The 20,029-nt window shown below is 39.8% G+C and overlaps 1 pseudogene; it reads left to right on the top strand.

The window, feature by feature from the left end:
• Window positions 1–6,302: 6,302 nt before the first annotated feature.
• On the top strand, window positions 6,303–7,955 carry LOC101579600 (annotated as a pseudogene).
• The last annotated feature ends 12,074 nt before the right edge of the window (window positions 7,956–20,029 follow it).

Below are 20,029 nucleotides of genomic sequence, written 5' to 3' on the forward strand. Positions count from 1 at the left end.
TAATCAAAATTTCCATTTGATTTCTGATATGCACAGAAAAATTCTTTGGTCTATTTCTTCTCCTTTATAAGATTGAGCTCCACAAATTCAGGTACTCAGCTGTTGGGTTCTACCCAACTTTTGACAAAAATAATCCTAAACTCTTACTTCTGGACAGAACTACTTCTAAGTTTCAAGTAACTTTACATGTGAACTAACCCCCCTTTGAGTCATCTCCAAGAGCCATTCCTCTATCCTGCAAAATAGAGGTGCACACCTGTAACCCCAGCACTCAGGAGGCTGAAACACGGGGATCATTGCAAGTTTGAGAACAGCCTGAGCTACAAATTGAACTCAGAGACAGCCTGAGCTGCACAACAAGACTCTGTCTCAAAATAACTAAACATGTAGCGACAGTTAACAAGAAAAAAAGGACTTTTCTGATTCAGTTCTCCAAGAAGCTCCTGAAAATAATAAATATTCTAAAAGAGCAAAGGGTTTTAAAAACAAAAATCAGTAACACTGAAAGGATGACAGCAAATATTCTGTATTTTTAGGCATTGACATTAGAATTGTCTCACCATGATAAAAAGTAGATTCACAGAGAGGAAAAATAACTATCGCACGAACAACTATTTCTAAAGGTAGACTAAACATGAACTTTATTAGAATATTAAATAATGGATTTTCATAATGATTAAAATTATTTTGCTTGCTCGAATAAATAGGGTTTTCGACGGGACCTCTCCAGACCAACACTCAAGAGCTCCGCTTGAGTGAGACCCTCTACTGCGCCCTCGGGACCCCTCCACACCCCCAGAATCCCCACCCCCAAGCCCGCCTAGTGAGTAAGGACTTCTGCGACGCTCCCAAGACCCCCAGATCCAGCCCAAGCCCGGGCCTGGCAAGTGTGTGGGAGAGCTTCCAGCTTCCCTGCACCTGCGGGACCTCTCTGGACCAAAACAGGCACGCCTAGTGAGACCCTCTACCGCACTCTCAGGACCCCTCCATGCCCCCGGAGGCCCCGCCCTCAAGCCCACCGAATGAATGAGAACTTCTACGACGCTCTCGGGACCCCAAGATTCAGCCCAAGCCCAAACCCGGCTAGTGTGTAGGAGAGCTTCTGCACTCCCCTGTGCTCCCCGGGCCAGGGACACCACAGGTTCACTTCCAAGGGCTGCATCAGGAAGAAGCTGAACACAGCAGCTAGACCCAGGCCAAGGATAACTAGATCTGCACATGAATTTCAATAGGTGCTAAGGTTATAACTGCACCAAAGCTCTACACCAAAGGTGAGATTTTGCCTACACCAAAATATAAGGCAATATTTTCAATATGCCTTATAAACAAAGGTATATTGTATATCACAGTTCGGAAATATTAAAGAATACATTTTATTTATTTTATTTTTCATTTCCCTTCCAATATTTTCATTGTGGTTTATGAAAGAGGTCAGTGCTATATGAAATGACAAAGACAAACAGCAAAATGCAATCTCAAGCCTCAAGCCCACCCAGAACAAGTGCAGAGGACACTAGCTCAGCTGAAATGAATGAACAGCATCGAAAGTAAAGAAACCACAGCAGAAAGGTATAGAGGAACTCAGAGCAGAATTAATTCCCCAAATAAATAGGGTTTTATACTCAGTATAAATTAAACATGAATTAATAGTCATCTGTAGCTATAGAACCACTCCACTAGAATGTACTTATAAACAAAGGCATATTGTATATCACAGTTCAGAAATATTAAAGAATACATTCTATTTATTTTATTTTTCATTTCCCTTCCAATATTTTCATTGTGGTTTCAGCTTGGTTTCACAACAGCAAACGTAATTGTGAGCTCTAGACTGAGCAGTTCCTCAATTGTGACCGACAAAGGCAAAAGTTACTCAAGTTGTGTTATACTGGAAACTTGCCACGTCTCCAAATATGTCTGAGATTACTATTTTTTCTTCCTTATGTCTTCTGCCACTCTTCCTAAAAGAGATTTTATAATTGGGCTTACATACCATGAATTGTTAAATCCGTATACATAGTAGAAAAGTATTTCTTAGTCTATTGAGAAATGCTGGAAGTCCTCACCTGCCCAACATGTCTCCTCCAGCAGTCTGGCATAAAATCTAACTGGAAAGGAAGTGTCCAACAATTAACATGAGGAAAGAATTTTAAAGATTTCAAATGCTAAACCAGGCATGGTGGTGCACATCTGTAATCCCAGCGCTCTGAAACAGCAGGATTATTGCAAGTTTGAGACCAGCCTGAGCTACAAAGTGCACTCAATGCCAGCCTGAACTGCATAGCAAGACTCTACCTCAAAAAGACCAAAAACAAAATAAAAGATTAAAAATGTTACTCCAAATTACTGAAGTTAACATAGCAACATAATTATGCACATAAAAAAACAAAGTTGAGAAGATCAACCTTAATTTCACAATATAGAATACTAACTATGTCTATCTAGGTAATATTGATAATTTGTGAAATAAGCCTATATTCCAAATATAACAATAGATGTGATTATTCTATTAAAAACAAGGGGAAAAAAACTCACTAGGTAGGTAGATGGTAAGTTCAGTAGAAGTTGATGAAGAGAAACAGTAGGTAGAAATCAGTGTGAAGGCCTATTGTGCCGGCCCCGCCCCTGGGACACACTGAGATGGCAATTGAGACTGGGCGTGGTGGCACGTGCCTGTAATCCCAGCTCTTGGGAGGCCATAAACAGGTGGATCACTCTGAGTCTAATCTAGTAGTGAAACTCTAAACACCCTGTAGACTCTTGCCTAAAATACAAAAAGAAGAAAGAAATCAGTGTAAAGTACAGAGAAGAAGAAGCTTTCCTCTACTCCCTCAGGGTTTGATAATTGTGTTTATGAAGTAAACTGGCAGTAGAAAAATTAACAAGAGAAAACTACAGAAATTTAGTACATCTGATGAAAGAAAAGCAAGCGTCTAATGAGGTTTAAAAGCTTATATATCCTCTTCACATAGGAGTAGGAAAGGGAATTTAGGCAGCTTGGGGAACAGTAAAAGACTTCAGATGATTTCTGGGAAGCTCAGAGTAATAGGCGATATAGTCTGTGATAGTCTGCCTGAGCATAATATTAACTCCCAGCCTCCTGTACTGTGATATGACTTTATCTTCCCTGGTTAGTTAAATTCCAGGAAGGGGAACTCATAACAATTCTGATCTCTTTGCATGATCTGTATTTGGTCACTTAAAAGAAATATAGAAAAATTGTCTCCCTGGATTTGCAGTTCTCAAAGTATCTTCAACTTACAGTAGTCAGTACCCCAAAACAATCTATTTTGGTGTGTTAGCCCCTGAAAGGAATGGGAAGTACTGTAATGATATTCTGACATACCTCAATAGTTCTTGTCTCTATTTTAGTTCAAGCAAAGCAGGTGGTAAATCTTCATAGTTATGATGCCAAAAAGCTCTACAAAGCATCTAGGGATTTGAGCCCAATAAAAGGATTGGTTAGTGAAGCAGAAATGGTGCGAATCTTCGGATTCAGGAGTTTTGACACAGGTACTTAAAATAACCAGCCAGGAAAATGCTGAGCTTAGATAGTTTCATATGTCTTTAGACTATAGTAAAAATTTAAAAATTCAGAGGAAAAGTCATGAATCTATGGAACACAATAAAAAAGGAAGGACAGACTGAAAAAAAGACTTAGGGCCTCACCAATAGGTGATTTTGACTATTCAATCACAAATTATCTTCATGAGAAGAGACAAGCATGCAGTAGCAAAATAGAGATGATGATAAAGACAACATAAAAATGAGAATAAGGAATATAGAGCTAAGTGGTTATTTAATAAAAAGTCTAGAATGATCTTAAATTTATAAACTATGCAGATAGACCCTGTCTGAAATGAAGATAAGGATTCCAAACAACCTTTACTCACTCCTTTCACTATGGTATGTGCTTAAGAGGGTACGTCAAGCACTATGTAAAACCAGAGGTGAATGTTCATCTCATTATTCATACAGGAAAAACCTACTTATTTGATTCCTTGCCTACTTTTCCAAATCCAGCTCCTGATTTCTACACACACACACACACATCATACACACTGCCATCCTGATTTCTGCCCTTGTGCAGCCTGTAGCCTAAGCCTAAAATATGTTTCTTTCCTTGAAGAATTTATTCTTCACAACTTGCTTCAAAAGTTATATCCTTCACAAAGTCTCCATTTTGCCTCTCCCTCCAGCTAGTACCTCCTCCTGTAAGCTTCATATGTCCTGCAAATGAACTGCATTCTCCTCTAAGAAGTTGAAGACCACAGGGACCTGGGAGCTAACTCAGAAATATAAGTATCTGCCTGGCACAAGTTCCATCAGCTACCGTGAACATGATCAGAGATTTTCTCCTGTAGCAAAGTCATTTTGGTGTTTTCATTAAAAAAATTTGACCTTGAAGATGAGGTAAACAAGACAGGAGAGTGTTCTCAATTTCATATTTGGGTTAAAATGAATGGAAAATGATACTGTATCACTCCAACATTTAATTCTCTTCTCTTTTTTTTTTTTTTTTTTTTTTTTTTTTGTGCCCTGCTCAGCCTGCCCTGGGGTTGGGGCCAGCCCCACAAGTGGTGCCAAGGATCAAAGCATGGTCTCTGTACTTGCCTAAGCTTATAGGTACTTTAGACCCCTGAGCTGTCTTGTTGGCTCTTACTCCTCTTTTAAGCTGTCATCTTAAATTTTCCAGTTGCATGAGGAACCAAAGCAGTTTACCTAATGAAGCCTGTTGGAGACTTCTTTCTACAAGTCCATGTTGACGCCTTCCTACCAGACAGAGAGAAACACTCCAAAAGTATGCGGCAACACGAAAGTGATAGGCTCTGCAAAGCAATGTAGCTGCAAACCCAAGTTTGAACTTCTGAGTTAAGGCAAAACAATGAGCAATTTTATCTCATAAAAAGTATAAATTGTAATTAAAATTACCTATTCTTTAATTTGTTCTAAATTTCTAAAGACTGTAGGTAAAGATGTTTTCTGCCTAATTTAGAAACCCCAAGAAATTGTATCCTATGAGGTTTATTTGTTGCTGGTTTTTTGTTTGGTTTTGGTGTTTGGTTTTTTGGTACCAGGAATCAAAATCAGGACCCTGTCCTTGTGGCAGGTGACTGTGCCATTGAGCTATCTCATTAGTCTTGGTGCTGAGAATCAAACTTACGCCTCACTCTTGCCACATAGGTGGTTACGCCACTGAACCACATCCACAGCCCATGTTGTTGCTTTTTGGCCCTTCTAAAATTCCTTGTCTTGCATAGCACTCAATAATTTGAAAATTTTGCATTTCACTGATCCATGAGAGTACTCCTTGGGGGTGATTTAATACCACTGGTCTCTGGAAGGACTCCATGCCTTGTTCTAAGGAAAATCACTAATCTGAACAGATCTGAAGCCTTTATCACAACAGATCTGATAAAAGTGCTCAGAAATATGTTTGGACACATTCTTTGAGGCCTTAATGTACCACCCCTTATAAACATTCTGTAATCTTATAAAACCAACATTTTCACAGATTTCAGTCTTGACAGTTTTTTAAAATTACACAGGACAACTTTTGCTAGCGGTTAGCAAAACAAAGTCAATATACTGAATGCTGAACTGACAATTCTTATATTGTCTACACTGCAGAGTATAACATATACTAGCAGTGAAGAAAATAATGCCAAGACTGCACTGATGTTATTTGTCATGAGAAAAATCCCAGAGACTAATAATACATGGGTAAAATTAAGCTGTGGATATGTTAAGAGGAGAAGTTATGTCTTCTACGCCATAACAAAAACAGTGAATGAAGGTGGCTGTGTTCCATTAAAACTTTAACAGTTTGCAACCTAAGTACTACTAATCTACAATTACAGATTTATTTTCATATGGCGATTTATTGTCATATAGAGATAAATATTTCAACCTCCAAGTAACTGACTTAGAATTTAGCTATTTTACACCAACTTTTACCAGCTCTGTAGTTATAATAGCTGTATAGAATGCAAACATTTTGGCATTGCCAAATTTAGCATTGAACCTGCCAATCCTTTCATGTGCTACTTGTGACTTAGCTCCTTATGAGCATTTGTCAAATGGGACACAGCACGTGGCAGCTTGGTATCCCCTGGACAACTGTAGTTACCACACACCTGCAACGTAGCAAGTCTGAGCTGAGCTGTCACATGTGACCTGCACACTAGAGGGCTGAGGTCTGGTCGCAGTAGTAGAGTGCTTGCCCTGTGTGCACAAGACTCAGAGTTTCATCCCCAGGACCACTGAATGAATGAATGACTTGTACATCCTGGAGTTAAAACATGAAAGCAAAACAGAATGTGATCACATTTGTTGGGTTGCAGGGGAATGGGAAAATGACATTGAAAGTTAGCATATTATTACCAAAGGAAAGGTTGGAAGACCTGTTTGATAGTCAGAGCAAGGGCTTTTGACCAATTAAAACAGAATGCTACTTGTCTCTGTTACTTTTCTCTTGTTGCTGGTACAAAATACCTGACACCCAAAATTGAGGAAGGAAGAGTTTATTTACCTCACAGTTACTGGAGGTTTCAGTCCATACTTAGCTAGCTCCAAGGCACAGCAGCCCATGGTGGAGAGCAGCCTTTCACAGTAGCAGCAAGAACAGTGAGCAACTGGAGGGGTAGCAGCGACAATGGCAACAGAGAGCAAGTCTGTCTCCCATATGTTGCATTCAGGCTATCTGCCCCAGGCTGCGTATAGTATCCACACCTATAATCCCAATAACACTTACACCCATAATCCTAGCACTGGAACATGAATTAATCACAAACTCTAGAAGTCCACCCCCTGACTGCATGAGGCTTTGGGAGAACAACTAGACACAAACCACAGCACTACCAAAGCAAGAATTCCATCCTATGGAAGCTATACAGAAATGGATCCTATTATCATTGCCTCTGAAGGAGTGGAGAAGTTCAAAAATGAAAATTTTACAATTATTATTATTGATACATGTGGCCACTACAAGCAAGAAGACTCTTTGTTTGAAGAAATGCTTCAAGTTGCTAATACTACACAACCTAATAACATTGCTTATGGGATGGATGCCTCCATCAGGCAGGCTTGTGAAGCCCAAGCCAAGGATTTTAAAGACAAAGTAGATGTAACCTCAGTCATCGCGACAAAACTTGATGGCTATGCAAAAGGAGGTGTTGCCTTCAGGGCAGTTGCTGCCACAAAAAGGCTAATTATTGTCATTGGTACCAGAGAACATGTAGATGACTTTGAACTTTTCAAAACACAACCTTTCACCAGCAAACTTCTTGGTATGGGTGACACTGAGGAACTAACTGATCGATGGAGTCAATGAGTTGAAATTGGATGACAATGAAGCCCATATAGAGAGCCTGAAACATGGTCAGTTTACACTGAGAGACATGAATGAACAATTTCAAGAATTCATGAAAATGGTACCCTTCAGTCAAATCCTGGGGATGATCCCTGGCTTTGAACAGATTTTATGAGCAAAGGAAATGAATAGGAGTAAATAGCAAGACTAAAGAAACTAATGGCCATAATGGATAGTATGAACGACCAAGAGCTGGACAGCACAGATGATGCCAACGTGCTTGGTGAGCAGCTGGGAAGAATCCAAAGAGTAGCCTGAGGACCAGGTGTGCCAAGGAGAGATGTTCAAGAACTTCTGATGCAATACTCCAAGGTTGCACAGATGGTGAAAAAGATTGGAGGCATCAAAGGACTTTTCAAAGGTGGTGACATGGCTAAGAATGTGAGCCAGTCACAGATGGCAAAATTGAATCAACAGATGGCCAACATGATGGATCCAAGAGTACTTCTTCACATGGGTGGTATGGCAGGACTTCAGTCAATGATGAGGCAGTTTCAACAGGGTACTGCCAGCAACATGAAAGGGCATGATGAGACTCAACAACATGCAAAGACGATGCCTTAAAACAAACTGTCTTTGTTGATTACATTATTTGCTGAGACCTCAGACAGTTTTCATCCTTTTTCAAAATGAGGAAGAAAAAGAGTATTTTTCTTGCCTGTCTTGTCTTTTTTTCCCCTCTTTTCCTTTTTCTTTTCTTCATTCTCTTGAGAAAAGGAAGAAAAATACAGGTTTTGTGGAAATCATTCTACTTTTAGTTTTAATTTTCCTCTGTTAGTTTTCATCATTGAAACACTTCTTGAATTAAATAATTTATGCTGTAAAATTTTAGTACTTAAAGGTATTTTTAATTGTCTTAAAGGCTAGACATCATATTTGTAAATGGTGCTGGTCAGTAAGTTACATGATGTCTTTCTGTCTCTTTTGGGGGTTATTAGGAATCAAATTCAAGACCTCACATGTGCCAGGCAGGTGCTACACCACTGAGCTAAATCCTGATCCACGGGATGTCTCAATAAAAGTTCTGTAAAATAAAATAAAATAAAATGATTTAAAGATTAGGGGAAAAAGTTCAACTCTTCAGGGCATCCTCATTTTCTGCTCAATACTTTTTATATTTATCTGTGTCTTTGATACACAAAAATATCTTTTTGTGTGTGGATAGCTATAAAGTAAAAATCAATCCATATTAATGAAAATAAATATTCTGTAAATTAATAAACTGCCTAAGATAAAAGATAATAAAAGCAGATACTTTCCATAAGATGTTAGTTATAACACAAACAATAAAAATACTCAAAAGTTCCAAGTGTAGACCACAATTGTGTGTCTAGTCATTCCAAAAGTATCGGTACTGAGACATGAGAAGTTTCATGTCTACCTGCCATTGTTTTCACTGCCTTGTGACACAGTAATAGCAGACATACCAGGCCCAGTGAAAGAGAAGCTGTCCACTGCTCCAAAACAGTCTTTCTGGATAGCTCCCGCTAAATTCCCACAATGCCCCACGCATTAACATTCATAAGTATCCCTGCTCAGCCTTCCATAAAGAATATAGGTACACCAGAGGTAATGACTTTATAGGGTAGTCTCTGAATAACTTAGAAAGTGGAAACTTTTAGATATCACCCCAAATGAGTGGCAGCAGAAATTCTGGGAGTAGGCTCCCAAAATATCTGTGTTTTGCCATCCCTCCAAGAGATTTGAGCATGTGCCAAATTTGAGGTCCACCCTGCCAGGATAACTGCTTTTTCACATATGTGAAAACTACTCTTCTTTCACCAAACCTTTATTCACTGGGATGGATCTGCCTGGACTGGTCTTTCCTCAAGAAAGGACTCTGTCTTTCCTCAAGATCATTCTATTTCTTGAGCCCTGTTTCCTGTCTACTGGAGTTTGGACCTGGAATGTGTGATAAGCCTCCTGCGTTCAAGAGCTAGCCCCCACCCTAGTGCTACTGTGGGTTGGTAGAAATGTCAAGAGGTGAAACCTACTGAGAGATCTTCCAGACACTGGGAGCATGCCCTGTAAGGGATCTGGTTCCTTAGTCTCTTCCTTCCCTTTCACTTTGTGGCCATAAGTGAGCACTTCTACCCTGTCAAGTACTCCCACCACCTTGTGCAACCTTAGCACAGACCCAGAAGTAATGGGTCCAGAGATTGGGCCCCCATGGTGGCACTAAGGACTTTACAAGAGGAGGAAGAGAGACTCAAACCAGCACTCCTGCTTTTTCACATGATGTGATAACTTTCAACATTTTGAAAGCCAGAACCAGAAGCCAAGCAAATGCTGCTTTTGCCCATGGACAGAGTCCAAGGAGTTTCCCCATAAAGAGGAGATAAAGAGCTTAACTCACTGCCTCTCTCCTCAGGAGTAGGTTCTTGACTCATCGTGGAAAAGGACTGCAGGATTCAGCAGTGAGAGGCATAAGAAGATTAGGCAGAATCAAAGAAGTATTCATTCAGAGAAAAGCATGGCTGACTGATGACGAGACACCCTCTAGTCTGGTCCTAGGTGTATTTGTGTGGTCTCAATGTGCATTCCCAGTGTCCATCAGCATACTGAGTAGTGGGCTGGGTTAGAGTACAAACATCTGCTCATGTTTTGAGTTTAGAGATATGATAACTACTCAGTAATTCTGCTTCCTTAAGTAGGAAAGTATGTGGAGTATGTAAATCCATACAATTAATATGATAGCACTGGCCCAACTTACAGGACAAATGCATGCCACAAATTTATAGACATTATATCTTTTACAACTCTTAGGTAGGAGTGAGTATTCGAGAAAGGAAAAAACAGGCTTAGGGATGAAAAACCAGGTAGGTAATGCAATCTTGGGCAACTTTGTGTCCTGAAGCTAGAGTTTTCTCAAATATACAATCTTTACAATTTTCCTTGTCTCCTTTCTACCTACCTTTATTTCTTCTCTTCTACTTCAGAACCATGCTCTCAGGTTTCCCAGCCTCAAAAGATTGATCCAAATAGACTTCTTTCCCTTATAAACTACTCAGTCCATGGTATTCTGTAATAGTAAGAGAAAATGATCCAAGACACTCAAGAATTTGATTGTGCTTTCTCTAAACTGTATTAGTGGGAAAGATAAAGTAAATGGAAATCAAATACAAGTCTTAATGTGTGATCCAAAACTGCCATAGAGAATAATCACTATGGGCATACTTTCTATAGCCGCCAAAAGTTAATCTTGCTTTAACTTCATGTAAAAGTTAGTAAATGACAACTTTTTTAAGTACAGCGGTCCCTAATTTATTGTGCAAGTTATGTTCCAGACACCCCCACAGTAACTGAAAATCAGCCAAGTAGTGGCATTGCATTTATTTTAATATATATATAATTTTAAGGCTTTAAAAACCCTTCTCATACTCTTATAAACTTTTTCCACACTTTAAAAACACTTCCAGTGTTATTAGCCATTCTCTGAACTCGTAATCCTACACATTTTTTAACAACATACGTATACTGTAGGGTACTGCAGAATCTCACGATATAGTGAACAATTCATGATAAATAGCTTAGATTAATATATTTTGAAAACTCATGAAACAGTAATTCCACAAAAGTTGAACACCCAAATAGCGAGGGAATACAGCAGAAATTTTAGAGTATACTGCATCATGTAGGCTACTACCAAAGATGACGAAATTTTACACCTACCACTAAGGATTCTAAATATCAACTGTATACTAGCCAGGTCCCTCATGAAATGAATTAACATAAACTTCAGCTGTCCTCTGACCCATCTAAATTCTCCTAAATCTCTGACTACTACCTTATACCCGCTGACCCTCTTTGTAGTGACAAATGAAACCGGCTGCTGTAAGAAGCTACTTTATTTTTTGTGAGACCATAAAGCAACGAGAAACATTTGTAAACAAATAAAATTTAGGCTGTGGAGATGGCTCAGTGGAATAAGCACTTCCCTGGCAAGCGCAGGGACCTGAGTTCAATCCCTGGTTCCACCAAAATATAAATAAATAAATAAATAAATAAATAAAATTTAGTTTTCTTTGTAAAAATATGACTGTGTTTACTCGCTAAATAAGGGAATTTCTAGTGTTTCCTTTAAAACACTCAAGTCAATTAAAGAAGTCATGGGAATGAAGAATCAGAATGTGTCATTAGATGACATTGGACAGCAATAGACAGAGTTTGTGCCAATCAATAATTTTCATTTCCTTCTCATCAAAACCTTTATAAGTATTTAGTGATGAATAAAATTAATTAATTGTATTCTTTAGCCTTCATTTGGCCAAAAGGTACTAGCAGGAAAGGAGATATCTGGACCCTTCAATCCAAACCATAGTCAGTGATCCTGAACTGTTTTCAAGTGGCATTTGAATTTCTATTTCAATGTTCCTAAAGTGCCATAAAGCAACTCTATGTTTAAAATATCCAAAACACAGAGAACATTGTTTTGACATACAAGTAGAAAACTAAAAGCACAGGATTTTTTTTTTAATGTATGTCAATACAGGGACTACAGGGTCTCACTACACAGATCAGACTCATAGTGATCCTCCTGTCTTCAGCCTCCCAAGCACTGGGATTACAGGCACACGCCACCATGCCCAGTCTCAATGGCCTTCTCAGCACTCCCCAGGGGCAAGGCTGGCACAGAAGGCCAGGGATTGAACACTGGTACTTATGCTCTACTTAAGTGTGTACTTTAGTCCAATGTGCTATCTGGTCAGCACAGCACAGGCATTTTGAAGATGGAACTACACATAAATTTCCACTACGTGGACTTGGGAAATTCACTCAATATCTTGAATATCATTCTATTTACAAATTGTGCTGGTGCATTATTGCATTAATTAAGAAACCAAAAGTGCCTCGTGTGGCATCTGGCACCTGATAGGCATTTAGCAAACAGTAAATGTTCATACAGTTTTGAATAGAATACATTCCTTCCATCTATACTTGCACTTACATTCTCTATTCCTGATCACATAAGAGGACCAGACAGTGTTTCGTCTTTGTAATCTAGGTCAATCCTAAAGCAAAACCATCTACACAAGCTAGAGAATGCTACTTTTCCTTCACTAGGGACAACTGAGATAACATCTTCCTTTACTAGTTTTATGTTCTTATTTTCCTCAAAAAAAATTGGCTAATGGGCTCTCAATGGTCATTAGAAATTTCAAAAGATGCACTTCAGAAATCAGGCTGATTCTGTTAAAATGAGCCTAGCTACCCAGAATAATTAATGCCTTATATCAGCCTAATAGCTGCAAGAAGGCTCTGCCAAGCTACTTGAAGGCTGGCTAGGATGTTAGCAACTAAGTGTTCCTTTTAGGTCACCAGTTAATATAGGTGTTTTGAGTTTCTGGAAGCTTTTTTCTCAGAGGAAAAACATTTCCGTGAATCTGAGAGAGAATCAGGGCAACTATAATGAGTCTGAGACCAGATGTCAATCATAATTTTAGGCCGGCTGCTACCTCCTTTCGGTTTTGTACAAAGACCTACCCTCTGAGAGCGCAGCTCGCCCCCGCAGAGGGGCTGCTATCGCAGAGAACTACACGAAGCTGATCCCTGCAGGATTTAAACTTCAAGCTGGGCTGGTGCATAGCGGCAGTGAAATGAGGTCTTCAGTGGGATCGGGATTTGTCAAAGCTGTGGGTGAAAAGACAGGCCCAAGAAGTACACTTGGTCAACAATAAAGTGATAAGTGTAAGAAAACACAGTGGTTTCAAACAAGTCTCTCAGAACCTCAATTAAGCTTTGCCTCCACCTGACAGAAAAGGACCCAAGCTCTAAATTCAAACAAACATGCCTAGGGCTCATCTCCGCTATACCCAAGCTATGTTATCTCGAACAATTTTTATGAACCTTCTAAATTTCCTTTTCTTCAAACTGGTGAAAATAATAGCACTTATGTCATAGGACTGCCATGATAATTGATCTAGTAATATAAAGGTCTCAGCATCATGTCTGAAATACGATTGGGCTGAATAAATAGAGGCTGCCATTATGACATGTTAGTTATATTGGTATTGACAGAAAATCTAAATTTGGTGTGGCAAAAAGATTAATTTATGTTTCCTTTCAAGTAGCCTTGAAACAAGAAGACCAAGAGTAGGCCAATGACTTATTCCACTGCCCTAACAATGGCACTGCATCTTTAGGGGTATCTAATGGCTCAAAATGCCTGCCTCACAGTGTAGCCAATGTTCTGGAGGCAGGAAAGTGGGTGAAACCAAACAGGCTCACCCCAATGGACTACTCACTTTTCAGCTTCTTCCTATTTTGTCACCAGCTTCCAACATTTTCTATTTACGTCTCATTAGCCAGACCTGAGTCAAGTCTTGCTGCCAAAGGAGGGTAGAAAATTTAGTGCTTCAGTTGTCCAATAAAAAATCAGGTTTCTGTAAATATTGAAGTAGAAATGTGGGTTTGGATGGGAAATTAGCAGATTGAGTCCATAGCATACTACCTTTGTTCCCATATGTCACTCAGTCTGTCTCTCCCTTGCCCTTACTAAATCAATTGTTCCTTGTTTATATGTGCAATAATTCCTAGAATATAGACACCTTTTTTCTCTTTTGCCCTCTATTATTCATCATTTCAGTGAGGAGTGATCCAAAATTTTAAATCTCTAGCCTCCCCTCGAGTCAAAACTCAGGTGGAGGTTTCAAGCCTCTTGAAATCTAGATGGGGTTCATTCAAATCCCAATTTCAAGATATAAACCCTTCTCCAAGACTTCTGCAGCTTTTATAAGCCTGTTTGGCTTCAAACTTGTTCCCATGTGTACCCTCTTTTCTATATTACACCAACACAGTTGTTACCCCCTCCCACGCTTCCTTGATTAAAAAAGATTGGATAGATCAGTCTATATTGAGATCAATCTGTGGGGACATATGCATGCAGTTTCACAATACACTTGGAAGCAAAATAAGTTTAACTAGAAATCTGAGGCAGAAATGGAAACATGATCCCGTCTCTGAGGTAATAACTGACAGGGTCCCCTTGCAGTTGATTTTACCCAGCCCACGAGGGGAAATCCTCACTTGCCATGCCCCCATTGTAGTTTCGTTCCTGATACCTTCTGTTTTTACCATTTCTCCTCCCTTACATCAACCTGTTTTTTCATAGAAGAAAAATTAATCCTCACATTCTTTCACTTAAATTCTTGCCAATGTCGCCTCACTGGCTTCTTAGTGCTCTTACTACACTGAGCTGACAATAAGCAGAAACAGGAGGAGATGGAGGAGTTATCTACACTGATCATGGGTAGAAGAGTGTCCTAGGCAGTGAGGGAAATGATTGTGCCCTCCTGTTGTCTGTTTTGGCATAAAATTCAGAAGGACCCTTGATAACTTTCCAAGCCATGACAGTCCTCTGCTCAGAATCTTCTAGCAGCTTCCCCTGCGTTCTGACTAAAAGCCAAAGATCTTTTGGTCTCTTCCAGGGTCCAAGGCTCCTCGCAACTCTCAGACCTTTAACCTCCTGTCATCTGGTGACTAGCTCCAGCCACAAACACCCCCTTGCTGTTCTAAAACATTTCTCTCAGAATCATTTCCCTCACTGCCTAGGACACCTTTCCACCTGCTGTCAATGTAGCTAACTCTCCCCACTCCTCCTGTTTCTGCTTATTATCAGCCCTGTGAAACAGTCCCCCCAAAGCACTTTTATAACAGAATTCTTGCTGTCTGATTTACCCATCCCCCTCCCTGCTTTTCTGTCCATAGTATTTACCCTTTAACAGTCTATGTCATTTGCTCATCTAGTTATTCACTCTTTCTCTACCACCAGGGTGTGAAGATGATGAACAAAAGGGACAGTAGTTTGTTTTGTTTACTGCTTTATCTTCACAGTATTTGGAGCCAGGTGTGGCGGAGTAAGCCTATAATCCAGTACTTGGGAGGCTGAGGCAGGAGGATTGCCATGAGTTCAAGTCCAACATAGATTACATAGTGAGTTCAAGGCCACTCTGAACTATATTATGAGACTCTGTCTCAACAAAACAAAACATCTTCACAATATCTGCTATACCATAAATATTCAAATGGTTAAGTAAATTACAGAAGGAACAGCTGGGGAGATAGCTCAGTAGAATAAGCACTTGCCTGAGTTTAATTCCTGGTACTGAAAAAAAAATTACAGAAGGATTTTTCTCATGAACAGAATCTTAATATTTGTAGCTTTGGGGCTGGTGAGATAGCTCATCCATCTAAGCACCTGCTTAGGCAAGCATAAGGACTGGGGTTTGATCCCTGGCACCACATGCCACGCTGGCCCCACTCCTGGGTGTGCTGAGCCAACTACTGAGACCAGGTGTGGTGGCACATGCCTGTATACCCAGCACTGGGGAGGCAAAAAACAAGAGGATCACTATGAGTCAGAGCTGCATAGTAAGACCCTATACAAATACATTTTAAAAAAATAAATTAAATAAATCTATTTACAGCTTTGGGGTTCTTAAGACATTTATTTTATATCATCTCATTAAAGTGTTTTTTCCCAACCAAAATGTTTCTTCCCTAAAAAATATATATATATTTTACTGACTGTGCACTGAAAGTGACCAGATTCCCTGGGAACACCACTGCTGGACCACACATGCTCAGTGCAGGGCTCTTGTGGTGAGCAGTTCTCACCTTGGGCTACAAGTATCCTGGCAGAGCCTCCACCATGGTCAGCAGCCGTTCCTACCCAACCTGCCTCCCTTCACTCTTTTCACAGCTATCACTCTGCATCTGTAAGATCCCTTATAAACTTCTCTACCCTGTTTCATTTTTCAAAAGCATTTACCAAGTGAATTTCGTGTATTTCACATTCTATCTTGGTGACTGCTTCTCAGAGGACCAAGTCAGAAACAGTCTTTTAGATGTTTTCTTCTTGGGTCTATTTTACTTCACTCAAATTCAGTATGACCAAAAATTACTCAAGAAGAACCGCAAGCCTTAGTCCTGAACCAGAATAGTGTGGGTCACATTGCAGGCAGTTGGGACAGTGACTTGTTTTGGAGAAGGAGAAATAGCACAATGGTTTACTCAAAGCATGGGAAACTCTTTTGGGACTGAGTGTAGAGTCACACCGGGACAGGACACTTATGTTGGGACTGAATTATCTGGGTGACTCAATTCCTCAGACATGAAAGATAACTTTTAGGTTTTGTATAAACTCCCCAGATACTTGAAGTTACCATTTTGGGATATAATGACTTTAAATCATCTTGGACTGTTTGTTTACCTATGAAATTAAGTTTTAAAAGACCCAGTTTAGTATCATTTTAGTACTGAAGTTTATTAAAGTAAAATTATTGAACATTTAATTTTTAATTGCTTGGGCATTTCTTCCATATTTGGGTTCAAAACAGGTTCTATGTATAGTACAGTATATAAACTGGTAGAATATTTTGCTCTGTTTGTTGGGCTTCTTCAGCCAGCTGTGAGATATGTGATATGTTTGATCTGTGGACTGAGTCTACATAGTACTAAGTTACTATTTATTGCTGAATTTCATGATAGACATTTTTACTTTTATTTTTAAAATTCATAGAGAATATGTGGCATTATTTGTTCAGTGTCACAATGTGACACTTCTCATATTCACCAAAATAGGATAGCAATGAGGTAGACACAAGTCTCCTGGATCATTAGGAGAGTTCTTTTCTTCAGATGTACAATTTTCTCTTGTTCTTAGCCTTTCCACTTCTCCTCTAGAGAGTATAGGTCACTCCACAGATACAAGGGACAATGTAGAAAGCAGGCATCAAGAGATTCCGTAATCCTCAGGACAAGTAAATTGGCTAAGTGGAATTAGTCACATAAAAAATTTAAAGTACAGGGTGCTGGCTTGAAATAACTCTATGCTATGCAGGCAGTACAGGTTAAGTATATTTTTCAAAAAAGGTGGATACTGTTTTAAATGAGACATAATAATTCTTAAGATAGAAAATATTAAAGAAAATAAGTAAGACAGCTTTCATTATAGCCCAATTGATTTTAGAATTGGAATGTGAGTTGTTGAACTCAGTTTTCCCTGAGCTGGGAAGATTATTCTCTGAGTGGTACAGCATAACTTTACTTCAGTGTGGTTAATTTTTTATTATCTGGTGTCATAAATCATCATTAAATTTTAAGAAGCATTTTGGAAACTCTTCAAGGGCATAAAATTGTTATGGTATAACTTATAGATGATGAAAAATTTTAGCTGGCTTTTACCCTTGTATTAAGCATCTTAATGGAGGCAATTCTAGAAAGTAAAAAAAGTTGGGCGCTTATTCCACTGAGCCATCTCCCCAGCCTCTTTATGCAAGAAATAAATACTGTTTTTTTTTTTTGGTACAGGGATTGGACTCAGGACCCTGTGCTTGCCAGACAAGCACTTATTCTACTGAGCTGTCTCCCCTGCCCAAAAAATAAATATTAATGAAAACAAAAGTCACCCCAAAAGCTGGAAGGGTGTTCCCATAATTGTACCAATGTTTTCCATTATGAAAACAGAAAGAACTCATAGAAATAATGTATTTGACAATGAAACTAAGATACGAGCAGTGACAGAGCAAAAGCAAGGATGTTTAATACCTAACTTCTGAATATGAAAAATAACTACATCAGAAATAATATTAGGAGCAAGTTCATAGAGGCTGACTTGCCATATACAAATATCCAACGAACACTCTGCCAAGATTATTTCTTAGAATAACCTCTATTACATATATCAAAAAACTAAAAATGCTGATAATTGAGAAAAACAAGAAAAAATTTGAGCGTAATAGTGTTGCTCTTCTTGCTAAAGCTCAGCCATACTGGAAAACAGTCAATGCACATCTACCATCCGTGTTACCAACTTTTAATATTTACAAATCATGGCAGGAGGCCCAGTAGAGGAGAAAGAGCTCATGGCATGGTGGCAGGGGCAGGGAGCAGAGAGCATGTGAAGAGAGGAGCAGGGAAGAGATTTTGAGGCCTCAGCCCTGTGACTCACCTGCTCAGAGCAGGCTTCACCTCCTCCAGCACACTGAGCTCTGAACCCATGGGGGACCAGTCCACCGAGGAGCATCACACCCCGGTGACTCAGCGCTTCTCAAAAGTGTAGCCATGAGTCTTTGGGGACACCTGGGTACAGATCATAGCAATACCAAATAATAGAGGACAAATGAATTTCTTTGAAACAGGCATATCAAAGATACCTACAATTCAGACCTTCTTGGAAAATATAGAAATGAGTTTAAAGGACTGATCCTTCTTGTGACAAAAATTCAGATGAAGGAAGGATTTCTTCTGAAAAAGAAATACTCATGCTTTGTTAGAGACTAGTCTTATTTCTCAGCTGCATACTTCTTACTGTCTCACACCCTGTGAGTAATAAGATCAGATTATTACTATAGAACATAGGGACACAGGAAGGTAAGCTATTGTTTAAATCAAGAATTGGTTTATAAAACCAAATAATTAGTGCATCCCTACATTTTGAATTTCTATTATTGACCTTACGTGAATTATATATCTTAGTGTTGAGGATTATAGAACATCCCAAGTCCTAGAAAAACATGGGAAATTTCACTTAGTGAAATTGCTGCCTGGTGTCATACCCTGAAGAAAATTTTATTCATGTCATCTTGTGTTCTCTGTGGCCTGGCTTAGCAGGAACAGTCTACAAAATAGATTTTGCTCTTCAGAAACCAAAACCCCAAAACTTGTCATCACTCTATGCCTTTGTCAGTAATTGGAAAGCTTTGTTTACAACTTCTTACAGAGTCCCAGGAAAGAGGGAAGCAGGCAGAACCAATGTGCCTTCCCAAAGCTTCTTCAGGTGCTTATCTATAGCTGAACTCCAGGGAACTGGAGATAGGATGAGAGTGGCAGAAGAGGAGTGACATAAACACAAGGTCAGTCTCCTGAGAAGAAAGGAGCTAAAAAGGATGAGGAAAATATGCCATATTTCTCTTTCTCCTGAAAAGCCGAGGGATCTTGTTAGGAAGAACTTACTAAGAGGAATCACTCATGGTGACAAAGTTGGACATAATGCTAATAAAATATATAACCTTATCAAAAATGTGAACAATATTAAAGATTTATTATTTCCCCCCTTAAAGGACATCTTAGGGTTGGTGAGATAGCTCAACAGACCAAGTGCCTGCCTTAGGCAAGCACAAGGACCCAGGTTCAATCCCCGGTGGCATATGCCATGCTAACCCTACCCCTGAGCGCATTGAACTGGCCACTGAGCTGGGCATAATGGTGCACATCTGTAATGCCAGTGTGCTAGGGAGGCTGAAAACAGGAGGGTCACTATTAGTCCGAACTGCATAGTCAGACCCTGCACCAAATACATAAAAAGAATAGACCCAGAGCGCAGGCCCGGCGAGTGAGTGAGATGACCAGGGTCGCGGGATCCTGAACAGACCCAGAGCGCAGGCCCAGGGAGTGAGTGAGACGACCCAGGCCGGGATCCTGAAAAGATCAGAGCACAGGCCGGGCGAGTGAGTGAGACGACCGAGGTGGCGGGATCCTGAACAGACCCAGAGCTCAGGCCCAGCGAGTGAGTGAGACGACCTGGGGCCATCCGGATCTAGAATAGACCCAGAGGACAGGCCCAGTAAGTGAGTGAGATGACCCAGGCCGCGGGATCCTGAACAGACCCAGAGCGCAGGCCCGGCCATTGAGTGAGACAACCCGGGCCCATGGATC

Source organism: Octodon degus, unplaced genomic scaffold (genome assembly GCF_000260255.1).
Source record: "Octodon degus isolate 3935 unplaced genomic scaffold, OctDeg1.0 scaffold00102, whole genome shotgun sequence".
Taxonomy (NCBI): Eukaryota; Metazoa; Chordata; class Mammalia; order Rodentia; family Octodontidae; genus Octodon; species Octodon degus.